Source organism: Piliocolobus tephrosceles, chromosome X, assembly GCF_002776525.5.
Source record: "Piliocolobus tephrosceles isolate RC106 chromosome X, ASM277652v3, whole genome shotgun sequence".
NCBI classification, from domain to species: Eukaryota; Metazoa; Chordata; class Mammalia; order Primates; family Cercopithecidae; genus Piliocolobus; species Piliocolobus tephrosceles.
Genome location: NC_045455.1, coordinates 7,589,386 through 7,608,795, shown reverse-complemented (window position 1 = coordinate 7,608,795; position 19,410 = coordinate 7,589,386). Strand labels below are relative to the sequence as shown.

At 39.4% G+C, this 19,410-nt stretch overlaps 1 pseudogene across 1 annotated transcript; it reads left to right on the top strand.

Moving 5' to 3' along the window:
• Positions 1-3,135: 3,135 nt before the first annotated feature.
• Positions 3,136-3,635, top strand: LOC111546301 (annotated as a pseudogene). The gene has a single exon (XR_002732722.3). The product of XR_002732722.3 is annotated as a 40S ribosomal protein S24 pseudogene (transcript).
• The last annotated feature ends 15,775 nt before the right edge of the window (positions 3,636-19,410 follow it).

The window sequence follows — 19,410 nt, the reverse complement described above, 5'->3', positions numbered from 1 at the left end:
AGGCTGAGACAAAAAGTAGTGTGAAGTGGTGGTGAGGGGAGTGGAGATAGTGTCTGATATAGGAGTCTCCACAGAACTGCTGCATCATTCAGTGTCAGAAGATGCATAGAATTGTTGTCATATTTTCAGATTATTTTTCTTTTCTCGGCCTAAAACTAAGTATTAACCGGCTTTGAATGGGCACTGCAGGTACCGGTGCTTCCGTGATTAAGGACCAGAATGAATTACCCATCTTTGATCTAAAACAACAGACCTCGCAAAGATACTGCCTAATTGTCTGGGACCACCAATGGGGAGGTAAAGAGGATCTGCAAGTCCCTTCAGCAAGTGAGATGGTCTTCACTGTCCATTTGGTAAGTTTGTAGACGTAGATTACAGGAACGAAGAGACCTTCCTCATTATTGAATTGTATAACCTGGATTTCTCAGGAATCTGTATGGACCTGAATTCACTTCTCAAACCAGAAACAGGCAGCAGAATTAACTTTAAGACAGAAGCTTCAATTTCCAGTAATACAGATAACAGACTTAACATTTTTGTAGAAAGTGCCCAAGGGTATCTGTGTATTATATCTCCACGTTGTAAATGAGCTGTGGCTCTGAGTCAGACTGGTTCTGCGTGCTATCGGCCTCCACGGTACACGTACAACACACCATCACAAGATAAAGGTTCACTGATCTTTTGCAGCACACAAGTTTGAAGCCACTACAAGAGTTTTGATGAAGACAGTAAAAATCCACATGGAGAAGACTTAGCCTAACACTCACATGTTTGTGATACTTTCAATGGAGAAGACATTGCTCTCTCTTCTGTTTACCCCTGTGACTTTGCTTATAGCCATTGCTTGTCAGTGTGTACGTGTTTACAGTGTGTTACTCCATTTCACATTTACACACACACACGTACATGTATACAAATGAGGCATCAGGATCCAAATCTTGATAAATAAAACAATTCTGTGTATATCTTGAACACATAATACACTGTATTTTCTACTTTTAAAATTTATAGTACATCTTGGAGAGCTTTCATAGCATGTAGACTACACTGCCGTTTTAGACAAAAGATAGCAAACACTGGTGAGAATCTGAAGGAAAAAGAACTCTTATACATTGTTGGTTGGAACGCAAACTAAGACAGCTGTCATGGAGAACAGTATGGAGGCATCTCAAAAAACTATACCTAGCACCACGGTATGATCCAGTCATCCCCCTGCTGGGCAATTGTCCAAAAGAAATGAAATCAGCAGGCCGGGCGCGGTGGCTCAAGCCTGTAATCCCAGCACTTTGGGAGGCCGAGACGGGTGGATCACCAGGTCAGGAGATCGAGACCATCCTGGCTAGCACGGTGAAACCCCGTCTCTACTAAAAAATACAAAAAACTAGCCGGGCGAGGTGGCGGGAGCCTGTAGTTCCAGCTACTCGGGAGGCTGAGGCAGGAGAATGGCGTAAACCCGGGAGGCGGAGCTTGCAGTGAGCTGAGATCCGGCCACTGCACTCCAGCCTGGGCGACAGAGCAAGACTCCGTCTCAAAAAAAAAAAAAAAAGAAAAGAAATGAAATCAGCATATCAAAGAGATCTCTGCACCCCCATGTGTATTGCAGCGCTATTCACAATAGCCAACATGTGGAACCAACCTAGATGTCTAACAGCAGAGGAATGGATAAAGAAATGTGTGTGTGTACACAGTGGAATGCTATTCACCCAGAAAAAAGAATGGAATCTTGTCATTTGTGGCAACATGGATGGAACTGGAGGACACGAAGTTCAATAGGTGAGAAAGTTAAACACGGCATGTTCTCACTCGCCAGAGGAACCAAAGAAAGTTGATCTCACAGAAGTAAAAAGCAGAACCGAGGATACTAGAGGCTGGGAAGGGTAGAGGAAAAGAAGGATAGAGAGAGATTTGTTAAAGGAGACAAAATTACAGCTAGATAGGAGGAATAAGTGGAGTAACAAGTGCTAGTGTCACCTAGCACTGTGGGATGAATATAACTAACTATAATATCTAGTTTCTAACAGTTAGCTAGTCTGCAGCTACCTAGGACGATAGCTAATGTTCCCAACACTGAGGAATAATAAATATTTATGGTGCTGGGGATGCTAATTCCCCTGATCTGATCACTATATGTTATATGTATCAAAACATCACTAGGTACCTCATAAATGTGTACAATTATTGTATGTCAATTTAAGACATAAAGTAAAAAAGAAGAAAATAAGCTGTCTTTAAAAAATTAACCATATAAAGCATGAGCATTGTAATTTTTTAATCAAACAATATAAAAGGGAAAAAAATGAAAACTCTCTCCCTCTAATCTCAAATCTCTAGTCTCTCAGTCTCTTTTTCCCAGAGGCAGACACTATTAACATCGTTCAATAGAAAAAGTAGAAAAAAATATAATGGAAGAAAAAGTGAAGAGAGAAGGCGGAAGATGACTGCAGATAATTTGCTAACCCTCCACGCATAAGTGCAGTCTATTTCTTCATCTCTTGAATCCAGGCTGGCCCTGAAACTGCTTTAACCAACAGAATATGGCAGAAGCACAACAGTCCCTTTCTGAGCTGAGGCTTTCGGGTGACAAGCTGCTTCCTTTCTTGGAAATCAGATGCCATGTAAGACAGACTGACGTGCTGTGGGAATAGTACCCACCATGCTACACACCAAATACGTGTTTATGAATGGCTGGATTCTCTAGACCATTGTCAATAGAGTGTTCTATGCACTCTATTTTGGTTTCTATATTTTTAACTCTGACTAGCTTAAAAGGATCTTTTTGCTGCTTTGACAGTTTTGTATATGAGTGTGTGTGTTTTTCTCTCTGACCATAAACTTATTTTACCCTGCATATTGTTAATCTTTTTATTGAGCTATAATGCTTTTACACAATAAAAATTAATTTGTTTTATGCTATGAATATTTATATAATCAAACTTCTCTAATTTTCTGTTATGCTCATAATTAACATGACTTTTCCAATATAATAACTCTTTTGTATATTTTGCTTTAGCTGTATTTTCATTTCTTGCATTCAGTATGTAAGAGAGCTCTATTTGTATTGCTGTCACAGTAATGTTGATATCTAGCTTTATTCTTTTTCAAGTTGCTATCTTCTCGTAATTATTTAAATGCGATAGGCCGCCATCATGAATGACACCGTAACTATCCGTACTAGAAAGTTCATGACCAACCGACTACTTCAGAGGAAACAAATGGTCATTGATGTTCTTCACCCCGGGAAGGCAACAGTGCCTAAGACAGAAATTCGGGAAAAACTAGCCAAAATGTACAAGACCACACCGGATGTCATCTTTGTATTTGGATTCAGAACTCAGTTTGGTGGTGGCAAGACAACTGGCTTTGGCATGATTTATGACTCCCTGGATTATGCAAAGAAAAATGAACCCAAACATAGACTTGCAAGACATGGCCTGTATGAGAAGAAAAAGACCTCAAGAAAGCAATGAAAGGAACGCAAGAACAGAATGAAGAAAGTCAGGGGGACTGCAAAGGCCAATGTTGGTGCTGACAAAAAGCCGAAGGAGTAAAGGTGCTGCAGTAAAGGCTACCTGTGTCCATTTTGGATTTCTCACGAGCAGATTAATAAACTAAAAACTTTCATGTGAAAAAAAAAATTATTTAAATGCAGATCCTATATGCTAACTTCTCATGTCTATTTGGAGTTTTTCTTCTTTTTTTATTCATGCACAAATTCTTGGCTATTATTTATTTTCAATTTGTTAATTTTCATATATGAAATAACAAAGGTATTTAACACCTGGAGATGTCACCAATACATTTGAATTTAAAATTTCACCAGAAAGGTTCTAGCAGGGTTCATACAAATTCCAAATGGACATTAAATCATCATATTATAAAATTAGCTTCAAAAACTATAGAGAACTTTTTAAAAACAAGTCCACATTTCTTGAAGCACAAAAAAAAAAAAAATGGCTATTATCACTTAATGCTTGTTAACACAGAAACACAATGGTATATTTTGCTATTTTTTGTAGAAAATCATGTGAATTAGCAAAAATAATTGTAAATCCTCCATATATGGGTCAAGCAAAATGAAAGTTTAATTTCTTTGAATATGCATGGTTCAATTTGCTTTGGAAAGATAAAATTAGCCAGTGAAATAAAACATTCCTTAAAATCACTGGGAAGGCCATAATCACAGTTCTGCTGGTTTGTATTACAGTTCCAGTTTCTTCTGCCTCGTATCATCATTTGTTTTAAGATAGATGTTCCTCTTTTCTCACATGAATCGTGACTTTAGTTAAGACAGGAAAGTAGATTATTTATCTTTGACTCTCCTCTGTGCCAATCACAGAACACTGAATATGATGTGTGTATTTCTATTTGTATGTGCGCTATATAAATGCCAGATCAATTATGGAAGTATAAATTCAATATATGTGAATATATATATATATATGGAGAGAGGGTCTCAATACTGAGACAGGGCCCCGTTCTGTTGTGCAGGCTGGAGTTCAGTGGCACGATCTCATCGCACTGCAACCACTGCTGCCTGGGTTCAGGTATTCTCGTGCCTCAGCCTCTGAGTAACTGGGATTACAAGTGTGCACCACCACACCTGGCTAATTTTTGTATTTTTAGTAGAGATGGGGTTTCACCATGTTTTCCAGGCTAGTCTAAAACTCCTGATCTCAGGTGATCCACCTGCCTCGGCCTCCCGAAGTATTGGGATTACAGGTGTGAGCCACTGCACGCCACCCAATGCCATATATTTTTATGTGAAACTTCATTAAGCTTCAAAAGTCAAAGACAAAGGATGTTCTGAAAAAGTAAACTTTTAATATAAATGTTCCAAAATATTTTGATATGTAATAGTGATTTGGGAATTCATTAATCAGTCATGTAACGAATGTTTTAAACATGTCTTTGAATTAATTTGTTCATTAAAGATGTATTCCTAAACTATTTACACCTATGCCCTCTGCTAGACTGTGGAAAACACAAGAGGTCAGTCACAGAGGCTGGAAGGGAAGACACGGAGTAAAGTCTTTACAGTAAAACACAAGCAGAGCCACAAGTACAGAGGGACAGAGGAAGGAACAAGGGTACACACAAAGGATGCCCAACAGAGCTAATTCTTGAAATAAAGAAAGACGCATACTCCAGACAGAGGGAACCACGGCTAAATAGTAATGTCGATAAGCTAAACAAAACAAATAAAATTCATTGTTGGCTAGGGAATCTGTCTCCTGGATTTAGGATTAATAACTGTGTTTTTTATTTTCCACTGTGAAAACTTGACATATGTATATATATTTTTTTTCTCCTTTTATTTTTGTCCTGGCAAAGACTAAGTTCAGAGACTTTTCCAGTTCAAGTTCAGTGCCACCCTGTGTACAAAAGAGAAGCTCTGCTCTGCTATTCAGTCGTGTGAGACATGAATTTCCTACTGAAAAGAGCAGGAAAAGACTTCTTTAAAAGGCAGTACCACTTTATTTTACAAGGTAAAAAATAACCATGTAATAGCACTATGAACGCATGGCTGTTGACAATGTAAGTGCCATGTAACCATAGAGTAATTATCCAGTTCTCTCCTTCTTTAAAACAAAGACCAAGCTGAAAATCTAAGAGCTGCAAAGTGCATGATGATTATTCTGTTCATTACTTGGTAACTGGAAGTATAATTATCAAGTAATCTGCATGAACATAATTACGTATTTACATAGTCTTTGCCATGTAATTACAGAGGAGTTCAGTGATTATACAGTACACTCCTTGAAAAAGAAAGTGATACCAAAAAATAACACAAAAAAATCTGTGTGAAGTAGTCATCTCAAACAGAAAAAATTAAACATGAGGATGACTTATCTTAGAAAAGTCCTAAATCATAATGTTAAGTGCAAACAATAAAAATTAGATCAATCTCCAATCATGAAAGCCAATCACAGTCCTTTTTATTTTTTTTTTTGAATTATGGAAGTCTGCTGGGACAGTGAAACCATTTCATTCTTTAAATGCTCAAGGAAAAAATGGAGAGTCAGCTTTCTTATTTCAAAATGAAGGGTTTTTAAAAATATATTTATTAGTCTAATCATCTCTGGCTCAGTCTTCTTTCACCCACGATTAAAATCACATGTCTCTTTTATATTCTAAGATGTTTAATTAGTAGGTAAAGAAAAATGAGAGGGAATAAAGAGCAGTTATTGATCACTTGACAAAGTTCTGAGGCTTTCCTTCTGTATCAAAAAGAATACTAAGTCCTTAATTTTTTAAATCTTTAATATGAATGGTTTATGAAATGATGTTCTGAAATGTTTAAGTATTTTTGTTAACTACATCCTTATCACTAACATCCTTCTATTGACTGATCATTGACCCTTGCTTCCTGTTTGCAATGATTTGGGTCACAATGATTGGGTGACATATCCTGCACAGTGGAGATTACTATTTTAGAAAGCCATTATCTAAACATATTTGCGTAAAACAACAATTCATACAGAAATGAATTAACAGTGACTCTTGCATACATACCACAGATGGATAATGAACTGTAAACTGCAAAGTAGATACATAAAAGAAACAATTGAGAGGTGTTTATTTCACATTAGTCACTATCCTCTAAATAGAGATATTCTTCCAGTATGCGCTAACTCCTGCTAGTTGACTCTCAGTTCTCTAAATGCTATTTAACATGTTCACATAGTAATTTACTGCCATTTTTCATAGTTAAAGCAGTATCTGAAGGTTGGTGACTAGCAATGAAAAAGTAATCAAATAAGAAACAATCAGAATGTAAGGCTTTTGAGAATCTTCTTTGCAGATTAGCATATAAAACATAACGGTAGCCATTCTTAATAAAGACATTACAAATTAGCTTTAGCATTTCTTGTGAAAAAATATCACAATGTCTTTAAAGAGTCCCTACTCCTAAATTTTAAAAAAGTAACAAATATTCCACATCTAATCCCCAACTTTCTTTAAAAAGTTTGGGCCAGGCATGGTGGCTCATGCCTGTAATCCCAGCACTTTGGGAGGCCTAGGTGGGCAGATTGCTTGAACCCAGGAGTTCAAGACCAGCCTGGGCAACATCACAAGACCTTGTCTCTATAAAAATCCAAATAAGCAAATGAAATTAAAAAAATAAAATGTTTAATTCTTTTATGGGGATGTCATCATTTTCCTTCATCACAGGTCACAGTAAGAGTAACCATAGCAAAGAAAACCTCCAAAAAAGTAACAAGGTGTCTCCTGTTAAAGTGAACTAAATATGGCCTGAGAAACACTCCATACTTCTATATTTGAGTCCTCATGGAGGAGCAGTAACCTAGCTTAACAGGCAGACAAGATTGAAACCTAACTTAGTAGTATGCACCGGTAACAATAGCTGAGTGTTGGCCACTCCCAGTGGCCATACTTCAGCCACTCATAGACTGCTGAGTGTTCTAACTGTGTTCAAATAAGGCAAATGCTGAGCTATAATCAGTCCCACTGTTTCTGTACCTCACTTCCAATTTCTGTATGTCACATACCTTTTCGTGTCTACAAATTTGTTCTGACCACGAGGCACCTCGAGTTGCTCTGTATCTGCTGTGATCCTGGAGGCTGCCCTATTAGTGAATCATTTCTTTTCATTTCCTTTCTTCTTTTCTTAATTAAACTCCATTAAATTTAACTTGTCTGATGTTTTCTTTTACCACCCCTAACCCCTCCATTGTCTACTCCCTGATTCAGAGACCCAGCTATCCTACCAGCAAAGGAAAACGAGAACAGTGCCACCCTCAAACCCTGGCAAAAGTGGACTCCAGCCCTGGGCCTTGCATTTCACAAACACATACACCAAGATTACTTCTACAGGGACGCACGTGGGCTGCTCCTTACCAGGGATTCGCCCCATGAGTCGCACCATTCCAGCTCCCTGGAGACTCTTTTCCACACTTCTGGCCTGTGTTTTTGAAGCAGATGTGAATTTTGTTTGAATGTCATAGTGGCTTGTGGGTTATGCCTCTGCTCACATCCAAGAAGGACAAAGCTTGGAGGTGCAGGGAGAAATGAGCCAGCAGAAGCACTTAGGAAAATGAAGAACAAATTAGTAACACATGAATTTCTTTCTCTGCAATGGCATATGAATGCAATAGACAGTTGCCCATTGTACTGTATTGATGAAGTGCTGCATTCTGATGGGGACAGGCATCTATTTTCTTGTTCATCATTTATTTGATCCACCTGAACATGGTAGCTGAGGAATCTCTCATGTTATAGAACAATTTAAGTTACACTTGAATATGTGTGTATTTTGGTGTAGATTTTTGGAAAAAAAGCAAATGTAAGGTTTTCAAAAATCAAACTTTTAAAGTTCAGTTTTATCTAAATGTATTTTAAATGTTCATAATCATCACTTATAATTTATACTTCATATTTAGTTTAATGGGCAATTCTGAATTTTTAGAAAAAACTTTAAAGATCAAAATAACTGAAACTTTCATTTTATAATACTTCATATTTTAAACAAAATCTGTTCAGATTTTGAACATTTTGAATACAGTCACTTTTTTATCCTTTAATCACTAATCTCAAAAGAACAAAAGCCTTGTGAAGATCTTTATTATAAAAACAAAGTGATTTTGCTTACTTTAAGATGCACAAAAAATTATGGGTACATAACAAATGCATAAATTGTGTGTGTGTCATCATTTTACACTCTTCAAACATCACTGGTCTCTCAGTGGAACACCCCGAGATGCAATGATCATGGAGTTCAGTCACATTTTGCCAGCATTCAGTTGTCTAAAAACCACAACTTCGGACATATTTTTCAATTTTGACGTTCTAAGGATATATTTGTCAAGAAAAGAGAATAAAACATCTTTTATTTAGCATGTTTTAAGTCTGCTTCCTAACTTTAAAAAATTTAAGCATATGGCATCCAGACTTATTTTTTTGTCTCTCTCTGAGACCCCAAATTATTCAGAGGCCTGCAGATCTCTTTCTCTGCAACACGGAATGTTTCTGACCCCAGTACTGCCCCCTCAATGCCGCCACCACCATGGTCGCTGCCTTCCTATCCCAACTCACCAGTGCTGCCCATGTTCTTTTTACATTCCTCCTCAACGTGTCTTGAAAAATAATGTGCTCTCTGACACATTCTAAGTAAACATTTAAAATTATTTTTATTATAATTATAATTGTTACTAAGTATGATTGCTGGTGTTTTGTATGGGTATATTAAACATATTTTCACTGAAAACATATAGCTTTGTATGTATATCATCCAGTTTCAAATAGTCACGGTAATTTTTAGTTGGAGAATCTAGTCTTTATAGTAACACCAATCACCTAAATTAGACGTACCTTCTGTCTAATGAAAATCTGATTTTGTGACTAGGCGCGGTGGCTCACACCTGTAATCCCAGCACTCTGGGAGGCCAAGGTGGGTGGTTTGCTTGAGCCCATGAGTTCAAGACCAGCCTGGGAAAAGTGATGAAATCCTGTCTCTACAAAATGTTACAAAAAAAAAATTAGCAGTGCATGGTGGTGCACACCTGTGGTCCTAGCTACTAGGGAAGCTGAGTGGGAGGATCACTTAAGCCTGGGGAGGTTGAACTCCAGCAGCCTCATTTCAATTCCTGACATATACAATAGCTGTGGCTTTTAAGAACTGCAAACCTAGTTTCCCATCTGTAAAATGAGAATAGTAGTCTCTACATCTAATTGTTGTAAAGCTCTAACGTATGGAAAACATTCACTGTAGAGCCTATTGTATAGGACATACTCAGTAAATGTTCAACGACAGTATTACTGGGGCCACATATGTGTAATATTTAAGGCTAAAATGAAGTAGAATACCTTTCAAAGGAGCTACTAAAATTGAAGCCAATCTCATCCATGGTCTATGTATTAGGTTGGTGCAAAAGTAATTATTTTAATGACAAAACCCAGAATTACTTTTGCACCAACCTAACATATATAGTCACCTTGAATAATACCTTTTTACTTCTGAAAAGAGCACTTGAATGGTCCTCTCTGACATGAATATTACATGCATGTATTTGTGTAACATTTATATTTTGTGACTTACGTAAGTATAAGTATAGGGTAAGGAATAGGGTGTAACAGACCTCTTAGTAGCTAATCAAGGTATACATCAACTGGTGGCAAAACTAACCACTGAGGAAAAGGTGCATCCCACTGTGGAATGAACACAGGGCCAGCTCAACACTAGTCTGATAAGTGAAGTTTGTATGGATTGTTTAGGTAGGTAATGGTGGCCCCGATCATGATTCATTGGCAGACAAAGGCAGTGCGAGTGCTGGAATAAATTCTCCAGTTTATCGGTATTGGTGGCTCAAATTCCATAGAAGAGCTAAGTGGCGAGTGGTTATCTTTGGGGCCACCTTGAGAGGTAGCTCCTGGCCAGTGCCTGAACAAGCCATGACTTCCCTGCAGTAATAAACGGGAGTCCTTTGGTGATGGGCCAGTGCCCCCAAAGAACACTGCATAAGAGATAAGCCATCCCTCACATCTGGAGACAAGAGTCACTGGTTCCTTTGGAAACCTCAGCAGGCAGAAGACATTTGGAGCTCAAGAGAATAACCAGGAAAAAGAGCCATGCAATCACATGTGTCCACAGCTGATGAATCAAGTCAGACCAGTTAAAAGTGTTTGCCAAATTAATGAATAAATGATCAATGTTAGGAGAGTTCACGTCTCCCCATCATCCCCAGTTTTCCCAGAGGAGAACCATGGCTGGTTTTCTTAATCTGATAAAATCATGCTTTAAAATGATGTAGTCCCCATAGTTTAATTAAACCTGACTTCTTGCCAAGACTTTCTTAACATTTTCCAGGATATCCTTTCGGGCTTTAAAAAATGTTACGAGCATAACATTCATTTCAAAAACAGTAATAATGCACTTTTCTAACATATTAGGTTGGTGCAAATGTAATTGCAGTTTTTTCAATATATTCAAAACACAATATGTTAATATTAGCAACACTACTAATTAATATACACATTATTGACATTCAGAGTTCACGAGGAAAGTTATTCTTGCCTGCAAGGAATCGCCCATGAGTCCTTTCCGATCTCCTATCACAATTCAATTACACACATTCCTATCCTGGAAAACCTTACTCCAGGCTCTTCATAACCCATTCAACACCTAGTCAGATGAACTCCCAAATCCATTATGAATAACATTAGATTTATAGAAATTTGAGACGTATCTTTCTTCAGATTCAGCAAGAGAATTTCTGAGAAAATCAATGATAGGAATTCCTCTGTTCCTCTTTTGATGGAAAATGTAAATATGAGGTCAATCCTAAGTGAGATTGTTAAACAGGCAAAGTATCTCCAAGACTGCTTTCTTCCCAGGCATTCAATGTTGTCACATTGTCAAGTCTTGCCCTGTCATAAACAAAAGGAGCTGAAAAACTTATCCACAACCAAGCAGCTGTGAAAAGGCATTTATGTGATCTCAGACCTAAAATACGTACCCAAGATCATCCAGCCCAACCATCTACTTAATTAGCAGCCTTCTCTTCACTACCTTGAGAAGCAATCATTTCTGTCACCCCCAGTCATCAACTTCCTCCTCATTCCATTGTTGGACAAGCTCCCTAGGAAGCTTTGGCTCTTTGGAGGTGAAAGTTGCCTCCTTCAACTTTCACCCATGACCCTTTGGCTCCACAGACGTTGTCCATCCTTATGCATGAAAGCTCTCCAAGTAGTTCAAAAAAATGATTTCATTCTTCTTATGTGACTCTTTCACTGACTTAATTAACTTCTGCAATTTCAACTTTTCCTCTCATGTCATGGTTTTTAAATGGCCACCATCTTGTTCACTCATGTTTCTATGCACTCCTATTTGTAAATATCCCTCTCCAAGCATGTCGCCCAGAAAAAGCTTTATTCTGATAGCAGTTTTTGGGGGAGATGTCACAGTATTTTAGAAAGAGCACAGACTTTAAAACTATCTAGACTCCTGAGTCTGAATCCTAGCCCTTGAACTGCAAGCTAAGTGACCTTGAGTGAGTTATATAACTTCCCTGTTTTCTCACCTTTAAAAATTGTATCACCTGATAAAATGATAGTGAAGACTAGAGAAAATCAATGTAGCATAAAGCAAAACATAGCCCTTAGCACAAAGTGGTAAACCCTCAATTAATGATATATGTCATTATTATATATCTCCATTGCAGGCTAGAAAACGATGATATCAAAAGATGACAAAGTTGCCTTGTATATCTAGGTGAGTGTGTGCTTATTCCAGGAGTAAGAAACCTAGGTTTGATAGTCCCCAAGAGTGACTTCTTCGTTTTCAGTATTCTTTCCCCAGGCTGTAATCCAGGGGTACAGATTAATCCATTGTTCTTTGGTGAAGTGACACTTTCTGTATTTCAAATATTTCAGCTTTGGGAATAGAACTGTAAAGATTTTCAAAATCCCAAAGTAGTGCCTGGGTTTTCTAATTTTATTTGAAATAAATGGTCTCCCAAGTAATAAATTATCCATATCATCAACTAGTTCTACTCGCGAGTGCTGTGGGAGAGATTTGTGTTATTGCTAACACTAAATCTACACCAAACACCTCTTACTCTTGCTATAGAAATTACCATGAATATGGCACAATTTAGAAGTTCCACTTCTAAGTGTTCCATGGCAGGGCTAATGTCCAGAGAATGAACGGTGAGGGAGACAATGGCTCAACTCCACTAGATCTGCTCACTGGAAATGGAGAGGACCCCAGGCTACCCTGCAGGTCTCTATAGGGGGTCCCTGGGAAAGTGTGATCTAAAAAGACATTAAAATTAAGGCAAATACTTTGGAATGCAGATGGAACTCATTTCAAATTTTGTGGGCAAAATTCTGACTCAAAGCTTTTCCTTATCTTGCATGATTTGCCCCTCTTGAAATCTGCTGGTTTAGAGCTCAGAGAGAAGACAGAGGTAGAGGAGGAATCCTAAGATTGCAAAATTGAGAAAAATCGTCCCAGCAGCCAAAAGAGAGAATGGTGTGTTGGAAGGGGTTGAAGTAGCTGAGTTCATCAGCGAAGGCAAAGAGAATCATCAGACCTGACTCCACTTCCATTCCCGGAGAAGCCAGGGGGAACTCCCACCACCAGGCTTCCAGGCTCCTTATGAGTTCCTAAGTGAGTGGTTCATATACATCATATTATCACCTCTCTTTCTGTGTTGTTACCAACTGTAAAAATATTTAGCAAACATTAAAATGCTTTTTGAACATACTTGGAAATATAAGTGACACCCAACGTTGCAGAATGTAGTGGATTTCAGAAAGGAACTTGTCATAAGAGTGGCAGGTAACGGTATTGTGGCCAAGAAACCAGTTCCCAAGATGTGACACTAACTAATTAGCCGTTTATGTTTAGTTGGCCCATTTGTTTCAGAAGCTCTTTTACATCCCTTATTTCACTTCAGGCTCACAAAGTACAGTAGGGACACAGCCTATAAGGCATGAATGAAATAATGAAATATTTTGAAATAATGAAATAATGAAATAATGGACCTGTCACAGCCGGGCACAAAGCAGGCAGGGGTTCAAAATCTGGTAAACAGGCTACCTGGGAAGAATTGCTCAAGGAAGCCAACCAGAAGCAGAGGTGAATGTTCCAAGAAGCCCTGGGTCATGACCGAGAACATCATGGTTATGATCCAGGCCCCGGACCGGGACCGTTGCACTGAATGTTCAGACCCCCTCCTTCTACTGGCCATTCTGCCCCAAGACTTGTGCATACAATGAAAATCACAACAGAGTCTAACTCATAGATTTGTGAGGAGGATTCAATGAATTAACATGTGTACATCTACTCTTCAATCTTCTTGTAAGTAATCACCTTTTGTGGCTATGTAAACTCTTTCTTGCTTCTAGATTATTCCCATCCCCTTCTGTGAGTGGCCAACTATTAGCATGTAATGCTCTACGAATGCCAGCAAAACCAGTCCATACTCTACTGGCCATTCCCCCAGTGCCCATGACTAAGGCCGCTTGCCCCTCTGCCCTGCAAGATGTTCTCTGCCTCAGCTCTAGAACCAAGTCCCAAGAGCTTGTAAAGACCTGGGTTCTGGAGTCAGATAGATCTGGCTTTGATTTTCAGATTCTCCTTTTAACTGACTGTACAAACTTGAACAAGATACTGGTCCTCCATTTTCTTCTCTGAAGTGTGGGAATAACAATGCTGGTGTTGCAGAGATTTTGTAAGTAACATCAATAATATACAAGCATCTAACAAGATACCTGACAAGCTAAAAATTGCTGCTATTATCATTGGTGTTGTTATTTTCCTTATGATTACTATGCCTAAGTCCACTTTCACTGCCGGTATTGCTTTAATCTTGCATCCACGTTCTAGTAACTGGGCTTCTCTGTGCCATACTTGTTGCCATTTTCTGCCTCTCCTCTTGCTTCTTCCAGAATGAGAGCACATATTTTGTGTAACATGTATCATGACTTAAGAGAAGAGCAACTTGTTAAAATAGCATTTGATAAAGCGGGGATTTGGGCAGCGAGCTGCTAACTTGCTTTTGTACATGTTGGGCTCCAGAATGATAACTTTAAAAGTTAAGTAGGATACCCCTAGTTCAGGTACTAAATTTAACAATCGCAAAGGATGTTATACAAGCTTTAAAGAAGACAAAAAAAGTTATGATTAAAAATGGCTAAGTCTAAAACTCAGGGAGATATAGATACGGATATAGAGTTATTTCTTTTTGTGAATAATGATGCATAAAAGGCACTTACTGGATTTTCATGTCAGCGTTGGACTGCTCTTCTAAGCAGCTGGTGATAAACCTGAATTGTATGTAAGCGCTGAGTTTCTGCACGGTTCATTTTGGTGCTCCTTGAGTGACTCACACTGCCTTGGTCACTGCCATTGTGCTGGTATGCATCTCCTTCCTTCAGGGTGGTGTCCTCAGCCATTGCTTGGGTACTTGCAGAAAATACAATATGTACGAACTGAGTCTTTGCAGTTCATTTCTGTGGAAGTTTTTGCTCCCCTGAAATAAAATGTAATAGCTGCTGGCTGTGGCAACCCAACGCTACTGTTCGTATGAGCTTGGTTCTCTGCAAAATCTATGTCTAGTGATCAATAAGGTCTCCCCTGGACCCACTTTTAGAGAAGCATGTTTGTTAGAACATGTCTCTCCACTACTGATGAGACGGAATTGTTCCCTTGACCTTGACCCCCTTCATGGGGCAGGAACTGGAGCGCCTCATTTCCCTCAGCCACCACTGGCCACTCCTGGTGAGAGGAAGCATGCACACAAATGAGTGCGGCAACCAGAGGGAATGAATGTTGCAACGAGCCCTGGCTCCTCTCCGCAGGAGCAGGCTCTGTGCAGGCCCCACAGCAGTGTCCAAGCCCCTGCTCTCTCCGCACCTGGGTTCTGTCCAGGGTCCAGGAAGAAGCAGGTCACTTGAAAGAATTAAAGATTAGTGTATGCAGAGGCTTTTATTGGGTGATAAAAGTGGCTCTCCGTGGGATGGGGAATTGGAAAGGGGATGGTTCGGGAAGAAAGTGTTCTTTCCCTGAAGCCTCACAGTCTGAAGTTAGCTGCATCTATCTGTAGTCTCCAGAGTTCAGTTGCTGCCTCTCTGCTCGCCGCTCAGCCACTTGTATCCCCAACACTCAGCCGTTTGTGCTGCTGTGCGAGCTGAAGTCTCTGTATGGGCACAGGACAGGCCCATGGCAGGCCAAAAAGGCAACATTTGGGTGGAAAAACGGGGCCGACTGTTTTCACTTAGGGCTGCAGTTCCAGGCTTAAGGGTGGGTTTAGCTCGGAGCCCAGCCTTTCTGTATCATCATGACCACCCCCAAGCAGGCCAGCACCTAAGAGGCACTACCGATTTCATGCTTGGTGTGGGGGTGTGGGTTGAATTGTGGCCCCAAAAGATACGTAAAGTCCTGGCCTCCAGTACCTATCAATGTGACCTTATTCAGAAACAGGATCTTTACCAGTGTCCCTTGCCTTTATCCCTCATGCAGGACTCTATCAGCTCTGCAGTGACTTGTTTCTCCGTCCAGACGTGCTGCTTCCTCTGTGCCAAGCAGGCAGCTCCTGTTCCTGGACCAAAGTCTGTTTCTTCTCAGGCATCACCTTAGCTGCGGCTTCCCTCCTAGATCCTCAAGCCTGGCCGTTTGCTCCCCAGGTACCCAGCAGTCTGGATACCATGGATTTCCCTCGTCTTCTCTGTACTTGAATTTGCCCTCTAAGCTGCTGTTTCCTCCACTAGAGTAAGGATGAGGAAAAACAGGGGCTGGGTTTCATTTACTATTGGATTCCCAGAGATAGCACTCTACCCAAGACATGGAGGGACTCCAGGAAAGTTTATCAAATTCCTTGTGTGTTGTTCTTTATACATGGAGATAATGCTTATGCCATATTCTTGACAAGACACATTCTTTGGAATGATGCATTGATGAGATTATTATTTTGTTCAAGTTTAAATTCTATAGCTGCAGAAGAGAAAAAATACATCCGTACCTTAGAGTGACTGGGGCTAATATCTGGATCCTATTAACATGTGGAAAACAATAGTAGCATCTGATATTTGTATGCTGGTTTACAGTGTACATATTCACCAACCTAATTCATCTTACTAGTATCATGCTGCTCTAATAGTGTATTATTCTTCATTCGAGGCCTATGTTCTTTGTCTAAGAAGTCTTCTGTTCTCCTGTGAGAAACCTGATGAGTGACATGGCTAAGCCTGACAGGCCCATGCAAATGGTGTTAATAATTCAACACATATTTTTTCACTTTGTTTTGCTCAAAGATGTCAACTCCAGATAGGGGGAAGAGCTGCTTCTCTGTCTTCCAAGAACCCTCGAGTATTTCAGGCTTGCCACCTGCCATGAGCCATGGTTCCTTCCACCTTCCACCTTCCACCTCAAGAGTAAGTATTCTGTGCTGCCAGAGCACAAGTCATAAAGGTGATTATGTTGTGTCCTCATCTTCCTCTTGGTTCCTTCCATTTTCCTCTCAATTCACCTCCCGGCCTCTGGCCTGAGCCCTTCTCATCCACTCTACTCTTCTGCCCCAGTGATATTTAAAAATGTAAGATTACTGTATCACAATATGCTTTCATGGCCTGCAGAGGCTCTGAAACTTCCATCCATTTAACCCACTGTTCAGTGCTGTGACCACCCGGCCTCTCCTCTTCCTCTGGGTCCATCTCCCACTGTCCACCTTGCACGGCCCCGACCCCTGTGCTCCACACTTCAGCCACATCAAGCCCTTCATCGTGAGTGAGCACATCAGGCTGTTTTCTGCTTTTATGCATTTTCAAACACTTTTCTCTATTCGACATGTTCTTTCATGCTCAGTCAACATAGGAAATTCCTACTGAGGCTTCAAAAACTTCCCTCTCAGTGAAGTCATCTCTACTTTCCAAGAAAAACGGACCTTTTCCATTTGAATCTCCACCATATTTTGTCTTCACTTGTACTGTGGCGTGGCCATGGGTCTACACAACTGTCACTCCTTGTAGCTATGAGATATCAGAGGACAATTATGGTTTTATGTTTCATTGCATCCTCTTGCCTGGTACATCTTAGGTGTGTTTATTCAGTGGATGAATGAACAAACTAATCGACTACAGAAAGAAGTAGAGCCTCAAATCTGCATTAGAATTCTTTGACCACATGAAAAAAGGCACTCACAATGATTCTAGACTTTGGCTCAAAGTTTTCACTTGGTTTCCATTAAGGCCAGAGGCATCATCTGGGACAATCCAAGGAAAAAATGCAATAGTCATTAATCTCCCTGAGAAATTCTAACTTTTCCTGCCAAATGTTTTACTAAGTCTTATGACTATTCACCAGTCTAGCCCATTAAAAATCATAAAGACTCTTAGAAACTGCATACTGCTCCAACTTGTCCTAAAGCACTGCAGTTACCACCTGAGAGCTAGTCAACAGTCTCCCATTAAACTAAAAGTAACACACGAATATAAGAAAAATTATAAAGTAAGGCCAAGAATTGATTTGAACAAAAATATATATTTGTCTCAGAACTCAAGGAGCTTCCTTAAGAAATACTACTCACAGGGTTCCATCAGCTCACTTTGCTGACGCACTTGCTTTTGCCAGTGGTGGCATCATATGCAGTTAAAATGCATATCTAGGAATTAGCACGGCAGGGGGAGAGTGGGGAAAACATAAGTTCCTAGCTGTATGCTTCAATTGATGCAGCCTTACAGAAATTACATTTGATGGGAAGGAAAAGTATGTAACCACTCCCCCTATGATGGACAGTTCGTTGTTCCGACATGACACGTCCACAGGAAATAGAAAGGTACATGCCTTGAGACTCACTACCTGTCCACAATCTATGAGCCTAACATTCTATAGCAATTCATTTGGTTTAATAAACCACAGAAACTTATTCAAACTTCTAAGGAGGTGCCAAGGAAAATGAGATGATTTGACTGGACTAACATAATCTAACTGCACTGCAGTGTAGAGAGGTGTTATTCTACTTTCCATTGTGCACAATGCATTCCATAAAGTATGGTCCAATTGTATTTAATGCTGTGGCCACAGCCTTTACAGAAGTTTTCTCTTTTAAGGTCCAGTTTTTTTCAAAGGGACAGTAAGCAGTCAAACCCTAGTTTTATCTGATTAGTTCCTTTGGGAAGGCTAGGGCTAGAATACCAATGTTTATCAAATATTTCTATACTTCAAAATAGGTTTTCATTCTAGTGGGAAACAATTCTATAAAACTGGATGTGTGTATTGCATTGTTCTTTTCTACTTTGTGTGCTGCCTGTTTTTCAGGATGCATTCTAAAAGATAGCATATTTAATTAAAATCTAGGAATGAAAACAATCATAATTTTAAAAATTAATCCCTCAGCATGATCTAGAAGCATGTCAATATCTTGGCCATGGCAGTGACCCATCCAAGGTGCTCATTCCGTGGCTTGAACTCTGCAGTAACCCTCAGTACGTGAAAAAGATGTTGTGGAAAAAAAGGTCTTTTGTCTCAAGACAAGTCATGAAATGTATTCACCGAGGGGGATAAAAGTATCCCCTTTCTTAATTTACTTTTGGACAAGTAGACAAAATTCATGAGGATTATTTAATGGAAGATACATACTGGTCTTTTTTAAACATATAAATTATATTACTAAAAGTGAAAAGTTGAAGTACTTCTCTATTTGTCTTCATTATTCTAATGTGCTTTTAATATAAAAAACAAGGTTTTTTTGAAATTATAATTAGCAATTAGCTGCTGACAAATCTAAATAAAACTTGCTAAAGTGAAGGATTCCAGAGTCACACAGATTTACAGTTAGAGCCTGTAATCCCAGCACTTGGAGGCTGAGGAGAGAGGATAGCTTGAGCCCAGGAGTTCAAGACCAGCCTGGGCAACATAAAGAAACCCAGTCTGTACAAAACATAGAAAAG